The sequence below is a fragment of the Psammomys obesus genome, unplaced genomic scaffold (assembly GCF_907164565.1).
Source record: "Psammomys obesus unplaced genomic scaffold, mPsaObe1.curated_primary_1811, whole genome shotgun sequence".
Classification (NCBI taxonomy): Eukaryota; Metazoa; Chordata; class Mammalia; order Rodentia; family Muridae; genus Psammomys; species Psammomys obesus.
This window is the reverse complement of record NW_026593286.1, coordinates 18,543,081-18,552,891: the sequence shown is the minus strand read 5'-3', so window position 1 is coordinate 18,552,891 and position 9,811 is coordinate 18,543,081. Positions and strand designations below refer to the sequence as shown.

Here is a 9,811-nt window from a genome sequence, read left to right as displayed (position 1 = left end):
TCAGTTCCTGTCTCCAGATTCCTGCCTTGAATTCCTCCTGCCTTGGCTTCCTTTTACGATGAACTGTAAGCTGTATGCCAAATGGCCAAGTAAACCCCTTCCTCCCCAAGTTGCTTTTGGTCAGTGTTTTATCACAATAGAAACCAAACTAGGACACTCACACTGGCCACTGATTCTTGTACTCCCTAAATTCAAAGAAAGCCAGTGGAGGGGTTGACCCTACCTATGGAGGAGGGCCTGATTTGGAGCATCCCTGTGGTCCTCCCTTAGCTTAGAGAAGAAAGATGCATGCCCCCAAGACCAGATTTTTTTCCCCTGGGTATCTGGTTGCCCCAGCCTGGAATCTGAGCTGATCCATTTTCCACGGGTGAATTAGCAGAACAGTCCAGCCCAGAGAGGGAGCACCCCAGATGCGTCTGTGAATGGGCTCGGAGGAGTGCAGGGCTCAAGTGAGCTGCACAGGGTGAGGAGGGAGGGAGGAGACTGATGGCTAGAGAAACTGACCTCCTCTTGTCTCACTGCCCCAGTCTCAGCCCTCTCTGCTTGGGAACCTGCAGAGAGGCTGGTCTCCTTTCCTGGTGGGAATTTGTTTCAGTGGTAGATTATATTTTCCTGAGATGGTTTGAATTACCTCCACCTCCTTTCATTTAATTAGGTAGAGGCTGGTGTCTATTGTGTCCAGCCAGCCTTCTTGCATGAATAAATAGTAGCATGTTTATTTTCTTTTGGGTGGGGTTCATTTTAAAAATGGTGGGTTGGCAAATAAAGGAGAGAGCACGGGGGTCGGGGGCGATTGGTTGTGAAGTCATTGGATAAGATGTGAGAGGCAAAGTTTTACCCCCCCTCCCCAGCCAGCTCAGTAACTCTTTCCCCTAGATCTTGGCTCTATTTTATACAATGTATTCAGAACCCTTTCTGTTCCCAGTTCTCCCTAGCTCACTGTCTATCTGTCTTTCTTTTCTTTCTTTCTTGTACTATCCCTGGGAATCCAGGCACTTCCTTATTCATCACTGCTTGCCTGAGTTTACACCTGCTCATTGATTGTAGTTTTCCATCTGACCCTTTAGCCCTCTGTCCTGTTTTTCTCTAGCTCTTGGCTACCATAAGCAACAGGAAACTTGTTAAATAAGCCACCCTAGAGTCTTGCCATAAAATATTATGCAGCCAAGAAAAAGAACTTGGTGATCCCTGCTATACCAACCCAGAGTTGCTTACCAAGAGACAGTAAACAAAAACAAAAACAAAAAAAACAAAACCAAAAAAACCCAAATAGTATAAACCACTTGTATTTTTAAAAAAGGCCTTTTAATCTATATACATAGCATCTCTGGAAGCATCTGAAAGCTCTCTGAACCATGATTGTTTTTAAAGAAAGGGACAGTCATGTTCCAGCTGAACCACATCCCCAGTCCTCAGAGCTCAAAGTCAGTGGGATAGAGTATTTAGAAAGAGAGAGGGAGATCTACACTCACATGTTTTAAACATTTGTATTTCTTTATTCTCTCTCTTTCTCTCTCTCTATCTGTGTGTGTGTGAGAGAGAAAGACTGTGACAGGCATGCATGTGGAGATCAAAGGGAAACTTGGGAGTTTGTTGTCTTCTTCCACCATGTGGTTCTGAATAGAGACCAGGTTGTCAGGCTTGGCAGTGAGCAGCTTTACCTCTTGATTCACCTCACTGATCCTTTTTATATTGAACAGACTATTTTTGATGCTATTTGTAATTTTAAATTATTATGGATATATACTGGGTTTGTAAGAAAGGCTGTTTCGTAAGATGAAAATGTGAAATTTGGGAATCTGAGACAGAACATGCTTAATCACTAGGTGAAACAGTGGTGGAGAGCTGGCTTGGAGGACTCAGGTTGACATTACAGTCCCACCAAACAGCCAGTGTACAACTATTGGCAACTGGTTTTATCTTTCCAAACCTCAGTCCCCTCATCTATGAAGTGGGATAGGAACAGCTGCTATTCTATGAGGTATGCAAGCTTATACTTTGCCATGAAGACTGTTGGTTAAGAATGTCACTAAATGGACTTACTTTAATGTCTTTACAAAATTCTGCATGAAATTGGAAAAGCACAGATCATTAAAGGCAATTTCAATAGCAAATGTTCCAATCCTCTGTTTAGAAAGTGGCAGAGTCACAGGATGGCTCTGCATCCGAGGTGGGAGGGAAAGTCCTAGAGGCTGAGTCTTGAGTGATGGAGAGAACCGGTGAGGCTGCCCTTGAGGCTACTCTCTCTGACCCTGAGCATCACCAAGGGCCTAGTGAGCAAAGGAAGCTTGGAGAACGCAGGTGAGGCTCTTAGGAGCAGTCAGCCTGGAGATGTGTCGTCTCCTGGGTGACCAACAGTGATCAAGAGGCTCGTACCAAGCTATTTAGGATCTTGAAGGCTGCAATCAGCACTTCAGAATTTACGCCATAAGCAGCAGGAGGCATGAAGGTGAAACTAAAGCAATGGTTCTCAACCTGTGGGTCATGACCCCTTTGGGGGTTGAACAACCCTTTCACAGGGACTGCCTAAGACCATTGGGAAACACAGATATTTATACTATGATTCATATCAGTTGCAAAAACACAGTTACAAAGGAGCAACAAAAATAAGTTTATAGTTGGGGGTCACCACAACATGAGGTACTATCTCAAAGGGCTACACCATTAAGAAGGTTGAGGACCATTGGACTAAAGAAAGGTCTGGGGATTCTAGCATTGTCCCAAATGCCTGCAAACCTAGGGGTTCAAACCCGCCATTTGTTATGATCCCACGTTCCATGTGTCAGGAATTTGGACTTGCGAGGGTGCAGCTGCGGTGCCTTGTATCTGCTTCCCAGGATCTTGTGGTACCTCAGTGGCTGCATCTGGGCCTCCCCCGGGGCTTTCTCTTCTGGTGTTTACGCCTTGCTGGCAAGCAGCTGAGTCTTTGTCTGGGTCTCTCTGTCAGGACACACTGTCTGGGATGTGCCAGGCAAACAGCATGGTGGATGGGCTCTATGGGTAAGCCAGTCAAGGCAGCCAAGAGACTATAAAGCATTTCCTCAAAGAGTTGTAGAAGTCTGGCAGCAGCTTATCTGCAGATCTTCTCATCACAGCAATCACCAGGTCTCGTCTGAGTGGAAGGGGAAGGATCACGCTCTGTAGTCTCTGCCGGGGTAAATCTACAGTAGAACATGGGACTGTGAGTTCTTAGAACAGACTCTTGATTTTCATAGCCACCAGAGAGTTGGGGAAAGGTTTCCCTGAGGATGTCTGGACTGAGAAGAAAGGAGTGTAGAAGTGGGTAAATGGCTTCAGGAGAAGAAGGTGGGCTCTCCATGCCCAGGTCCTGAGGCAGGATGGAGTCCCGGGGAGAGAGGAACATGGCTATAGAACACAGTGGATGTATTCCATCATTAACCAGATCCCTTTTTCTCTAGTGTTTGTAACATCTGCTAGACCATACTTCCCATTGAACAAATGAAGCTGAGAGGATGGAACTGAAGCCTCCCTCTCTGGTTCCAGCCACAGGGGTTCACAGGTCCAGTTACAAAGAAGTTGACAGCTGATCCATGAGCCATTCCGTGGCAACTCGGAAGCTAATCTTGGGACCCAAGTGACGTACCTACCTTATTACTTCTCCTTGTTGGACTTGGGAGGAATCGAAGAAAGTACTGTAGTCCTCGTCACTATGGAAATTAAACAGAGAATATTCATAGCTAGGGAGGTCTTAAAAGGAGAGTCACAGAAGTTGGTCACAGAGGCATGAAGATGTTTTGATATTATTGCTAATAGCAATAGATCAGGAGATGCCTGAGGAGAGTTCCCCAGGACATTTGGGTTGAAAAGCGAAGAAACTGGCTTGGGTGGGTTGCAAAAGTGAGAGAAGATTTCAGGTACTTTCCAAAGCCCAGCAATGTGCACATTTGATTGCCCGTTACACATGGCACCTGACTGGGTCTCTTTAGGAAAAGGTGGTGCTTTCCTACTGCGCCTCCTCCACCAGCAGTCTGCAGCAGAGAGAGGGTGCAGTGCTTAAGCATCAGCTCTACATGAGATTATCCTGTTGCCCAACTTGCCTTTTCTGTTGACGGCAATGAAAGGCGCTCAGCTGCTCTGAGCTGCAATTCTTGTTCACTTAGAAACAGCCACAGCACCCAGGAGTTTGCAGTTTTCAACAGCAATGTGATTCATAGATACCCAGCTGATGTAGCCAGCTTGGGTATTTAGCCATTGTGATGCTTATGGGACCAGTTTGCTTGTTCCGGACAAGCACAGGTCTGCATTTGCTGGTGACATTTTCCTGAAGTGTGTTGAGTAGAGAACCGAAGATTCTTTCCACACTCTGAGACAATGTTTGCTGCCTAGCCCTTCTTCTTTGATGGAGGAGTATTTGAAAGGTCACTACAACTTCTGCCAGGCCTAAACGGATGAACATACCAATTCTGTGTTTTCTCTTGCCTGGAGAGAGTGTCCAACTCCCTCAGCATGTCTGACCAATGCTGTGGCCGTTCTCCTCTGATCATCTCTACCGTAGTTTGACACAGAGTGTCTTTCATGTGCTTTCCCTCTTCCAAAATACTCAGTGTTCCATTTGTGATCAGTTCCATGACACTGGGTTTCAGAAGAGACCTCCCCTAGAGACATGCTGGTCCATGGAAACCTGGTAACATGTTCCAGGATCTGAAGGCCCAAATGACCATGGCAATTTGTGTTTTCTCAAGCCACACAGGACTCAGATAGGCACCTTTGTTTAAACTCTTCACAAAACCTGAGTTCTTTCCACTGGTAGTTCTGGCCAAAGCTGGGTTCCATCATGACTGTCAGTGCTTTCTCCAGCTCCTCACTCAGGATGTTCACTTGCTCCATTTCCAGGGCTAGTGCCAGGAATACCACCCACATGCCAGAGCCCAGGCACTCACAGCTCCCTTAGCAGGGCCACATACTCACACCTGGCCATGCCAGGCTGGCAGTCCCTTAGCATATTTTTACAGGGATAACTTTCAAGCCAGAATAGCAATAAATATTTAATTCACATATAAACAAGGTTACTTTGTTTGCTTAGAATGAAATCAGACCAGTTGAAGGCAGAACTGATGGGCATCTGCTGAAGAGAGAGAAGGAGACAGTGGAAGGAGAGGCTTTCTGGAGCTGCCATTGACCGAGAGCTGGAAAAATGGGGACTGCCTAGCTGGTGGGAGGGATGGGATGCTCTTCCTACTCAACAGACCAGAGCCCAGAGCACCCAGGAGAACCTTCAGGGCTCTAATGCACCATGAGGAGTCTGTAGCCAGAGGAGTGATGCCCAGATGGAAAATGGGAAAGCAACCTTAATCATACCATTGGCTTGGTTAATTCTGACGATCCTATTTCCATATAAGCACACCCTCTGAGTATAGAGACTATTGGGACTTTAATATTCAGTATTTTTTAGGGGAAGGATACAGTTTAATCCACTGTTCCATAAAGGAAAGACTGCCTCAAGGCATATATGTATAACTGACACATGGCTAGAGGATGTGACCCAGAAAGCTTACAGTGGAAGTGAAAACATCCTAGCTAGGCAGAGCAGCAAAAACAGAAAGACAGGGGAAGACCCCAGACCCAGGAGAAAGAATAGACACTCTTGGGATCCCTACTGGGTGGCAAATAGCACTTTAGGTGCTATATGAACCCTGTATCTGTTAGATGCTGTGTGAAAAATTCCACACCGTCACGACTGCCCCATCTTATAGAGAAAACATGAGTTAGGAAGCAACTGTCACGATGTGAGGCCACAGCATGGCTCCATGGTGGCGATAAGAATCCACACCAGTAGCCTATGTCTGGTGATTTACCTTCAGAAACGGAGTGACGCTAAAGAGACTCGCGTGTGAGAGAGTGTTTGGAAGACCAGGCATGCATCTAGCTGTGCCCAATACCATCCCAAAGTGATGGAACCCTACTTCATTTGAGAAAGCTGGCCTGTGAATCTCCAGGGAAGGTTGCTAATAGCCATGGTGGCTGAGACTGCGAGATTGTAGTTCATTGTTGAACTTGCCTTCCTCAAAGTCCTTGTATAGGGAAAAGCCTTTATCTCATGAGAAAAACTCCTATTTTCTACGTGGCCATGACTTTAAGGGAACTGGGAGGACCAGGAAGTCCTGACTCAAATGCTCCTGTACATTGTCCAGGTGTCTGTCCCCATCTATTGGCCCCAACTTCCTTAAAAATACTTAGTGAAATGAATGCACAATTCAAGCACCTTCTGGATGTGCTAAAAGGTGGTCTCTCTGCCTCAGGATTTAGATGTAAAATATTCCCCCAGGCCTCATGTATTGAAGTCTTGTTCTCCAACGCAGTGTTCGGAAGTGGGAATTCTGGGAATTGACTGGATCTTGAAGGTACTGATTTAATGGATTAATCCATTGATGCATTCATAATTGAGTGGCATCATTGCGAGGTGATAGAAACGAGGAGGCAGGGCTGAGTTGGAGGAAATACATCACAGGATAAGACGGTTGGTCTTGTTTATCAGCTTGACTGGCTCAAGACGCACCTAGGAGACACACCTCTGGGTGAGTTGTTCCTGAGAGCTTCCCAGAGAGGTTTAACTGAGATAGAAAATAAAAATCTCTCTGAATGTGGGTAGTATTTTCCATGGACTGGAGACTCAGAATAAATTAAAAAAATAAAATAAAATAAAAAAGAAAAAAGGGGAAAAAGCCAGCTGACCACCAACATTCATTTCTTCTGCTTCTTGACTGTGGGGGACATTAGCAGCTGCCTCACAGTTTTGCCACCGCAGTTAGGCCTGTTTCTGCTGCCATGCCTTCCCTGCCAAGTGATGGACCTTTATCCTTAATTGCGAGCCAAAATATACTTCCTTCCTTAAGTCGCTTTTGTCAGGCATTCTGCCACTAAACTAAGAAAAGTAACTCAGACCCTGTGTATACCCTTGAAGGATCTCCCTTGTCTCTGGCAACCCCCACCTTTGTGTCACTTCCTGAAGGACAAGAAGGAAGAGCCAGGCATGGTGGTGCACACCAGGAAGCCAGCAGCTCTCCTCTGTTCCATCCTTCTGTTCTGATGCCTTGCCCTAGGCTCAGCTCAATGGAGCCAGCCGAGCACAGACCAAAAACTATGTGAACTCCCCCTGTGTGTGTGTGTGTGGGGGGAACTAAAAGCTATCTTCCTTTAGATTGTTGTTCTTAGTTATTTTTTGTCACTGCAAAGGTAACACACATACCCTGTTTCAACTCAGCCCCTCCCACTTCTTGGCTGTGTGTCAGATTGGCCCCTTAGTTTTCTCCTGTAGACACAGCATAATAATTCACTCACAGGTGTTAATGAGGCCACAGATATGCCTGTTAATATTAGACTGCTGTGTATATGCAAGTTATGAAACAGATCAGTACATTTAGGACTCTCCAAAGAGCTAAGTAAGAGAGTTATCTCTCAGTCATTCTTTCTCTCCCAGATAGAAACCCTCCAGATCTCAACCTTTCACATGCTGCGACCCTGTAATACAGTTCCTCATGTTGTGATGACCCCAACCATAAAATTATTGTCGTTGCTACTTCATAACTGTAATTTTGCTACCATTATGAACAATAATATATCTATATATCTGTGTTTTCAGTGGTCTTAGGTGACCTCTATGGAAAAGTTATTCGATCCTCAAAGGGGTGTGACCCATAGGTTGGGAATTATTGCTCTAGACGGAAAAATGTTCCCAATCGTCTGTTTTGTATAGGATGAGAAGGAAAGGGTGATTGTTACATTTTTATTTCTTAGGATTCATTTTATGTTTTAGTTATGTGTATGCCTGTGTATGTGTGTGTGTGTGTGTGTGTGTGTGTGTGTGTACACATATGTGGCAGGTGTTCAAAGAGGCTTGAAGAGGGCATCAAAACTGGAGATACAGGTTATGAGTTGCCTCATGTGGGTGCTGGGAACCGAACTCAGGTCCTTCGCAAGAGCAGCAATTGCTCTTGACCACTGATTTTTTACATTTTAAACCATTGACAAGAATGATATCTTATGGCACATGGAAATAATATGAAATTTGAATCTTCATGCCTATAAGTAGCAAGTGTTATTAGAATGCACCCAGGCACACTGGTTGATGCCCGTGGGTACTTCTGCCCCTGGTTCTTTACCATATGTAGTTTCTTCTGTCTACTGCCCCAGAATAACAAAACCAGACTATTGCAACTCCCAGGGAACCCCAGTCCTGTAGCATCGCATGGGCTGTGTCCATGGCTCTTAGATGGTTGGGCCTTTGAGTTCCTGTAGACCTGGCTTCTAAGAGGTCACCAAGCAGATATGCTCTTGCCTAGGCAGTGCTGACAAAACCCTTGAGAGAGAGAGCCCTTGTGCCTGAGGCAAAGAGAAAGTCCTGGCCCCTTAGGATAGCTGCAGCTGTTGAGTCCAGAGCCACAAATCCCACCCTGCCTGCCGAACTGGAGCTATTGAAGTTGTCTGTGTGTCAGCTGGCAGAGGGCTTTGCCTGCTGACAGGTCTCCCATTTAAATATAATCACCTTTTTATATCTGTGGAGCTCTCTGAATGCCTCTCCCCACCCAGAGCTTTCCCTGATGATTGAAAAGAGCTAATCCAACAAATGGCATTATCTCCTCTGAATGGACCCCGTTTATCACCTGGGCAAACCCAGAAACTTCAACCCCAAGCGTCTCTTTGTTGTAGCAACAGGTGCTCCGGAAGGGAGTGCGGGTGGGCGGGGAAGGATGTGCTTAGCACCGGAATGGGGCAAGGAGAAGGAGGCTGTGGAATGCTCTTTAGGGGAGACCTTTAGAAGGGGAGTCAGCCTCACTGTGCCAAAACGGAGTCCCAGCAGCACTCAGGGTGACAGGTGACAGGCCCAACGGATCTTACAGTATTCTAGAAAGTGTTCCATGGCTGAACTGAGTGTCCTAGAAAATTCATCCCCCCCCCCCGAATACACCAAGGGAACAAAAAATTTAAAGGGAAGGTTGATTTTTCTGTTTTCAAATTCTTTATGTGAGTATCATTATGGCTTAAGCCAGTTTAGTGACCAGAAAAGAAAGAAATTTTAAAAAAAAGGAGGAATAGACAGGCATGGTGGAACACATCTGTAATTCCAGCACTTGGGAGGTAGAAGCAGGAGAATCAGGGGTTCAAGACCAGCATGGGCTAAGTGAGATCCTGTTTCAAAAGGAAACCCACACAAAGTCAGAAGAAAAAAAAAAGAAGCAATTAAATAAAAAGAAAGGGAGAAGGAAGATGTTCGAAAGAGGGGGAAAATAAATGCATGAATGAATGAGTTCATTGAACTTTTTTGGTGAGGGGTGTGCTGGGGATTGAACCCAGGACTTTGTGCATGCGAGGCAAATGCTCTACCACTCCAGTGTGACCTCCATGGCTTTCTAGTTACTTTATTTACAGTGTTCCCTCCACCCCCAGCGAAGTTGTGTTGTTCTTGAGAGAAAGGACCAGCCTTACGGTAGCCACAAGCAGAACTGCCATAAAGACCTGAGACTCAAAGGGAACTGTTAGCTTTTGTAACCAAGCCAAAGGTGATCAGAGGAGTGCTGGCTTTGGGGACGAGTATGGACACAGAAGGGACAGAAGGGTAGGGTTCACTGCTTCTCATGTTGTTTTCACCCATCTTTTCTTTCTCAGATGTTCACCGAGGGTGTCCTTGACAACAAAGGGACAATCTGACATCTTTACCTCAGGGAAGACCTGCCCTTTTCTCTTGAAGTTGAGTTCAGAAAGCCCCCAAGAAAGCATTGGCCTCCCTTGGCTCATGTGCTCATCCTGTAGTCTGGGAAACAGAATTTCGTAGCTGGTAGCTTCCAGTAGAATA

At 45.8% G+C, this 9,811-nt stretch overlaps 1 pseudogene; it reads right to left on the bottom strand.

The window, feature by feature from the left end:
- Nucleotides 1-3,604: 3,604 nt before the first annotated feature.
- LOC129683669 (exportin-5-like) lies at nt 3,605-4,881 on the bottom strand (annotated as a pseudogene).
- Nucleotides 4,882-9,811: the final 4,930 nt, after the last annotated feature.